This window comes from Sinocyclocheilus rhinocerous, unplaced genomic scaffold, assembly GCF_001515625.1.
Source record: "Sinocyclocheilus rhinocerous isolate Xijiao unplaced genomic scaffold, SAMN03320098_v1.1 scaffold2660, whole genome shotgun sequence".
Taxonomy (NCBI): domain Eukaryota; kingdom Metazoa; phylum Chordata; class Actinopteri; order Cypriniformes; family Cyprinidae; genus Sinocyclocheilus; species Sinocyclocheilus rhinocerous.
The window spans coordinates 67,844-68,153 of record NW_015630549.1 but is presented as its reverse complement, the minus strand read 5'-3'; the positions used below and the strand labels follow the sequence as shown (position 1 = coordinate 68,153).

Below are 310 nucleotides of genomic sequence, written 5' to 3'. Positions count from 1 at the left end.
GGCAGAACGATGGGGAAGCGAGCCTTCCGGAGAAGGGCGCTACGGAGACCACACCCTACCCGTAGGGAGGTAACATGTGGAGATTCTCAAATGGACTGACCCAGGCCTGGGGCTGTACTACATATGGAATGGGTCTCTGAGGCAGGTCCTACCTGAGAGTAGGGATGGAACAACTGCCAGCAGGGACTGACAGAACACTCTGTCAAAGGGAAGGCACGGGTTTACCAAGAGGGAAACTGTGGCGGGGGGGGCGTGGTTCATCGGGCCATTAGAACGATCTGCACGGGGGCATCGCTTTGCATTAGGACAC

At 57.4% G+C, this 310-nt stretch overlaps 1 protein-coding gene across 1 annotated transcript in view; it reads right to left on the bottom strand.

Moving 5' to 3' along the window:
• Window positions 1-310, bottom strand: part of LOC107740562 (tyrosine 3-monooxygenase-like) — an 11,861-nt gene that overhangs the window by 5,494 nt on the left and 6,057 nt on the right. The gene's annotated exons all lie outside the window — the stretch shown is intronic.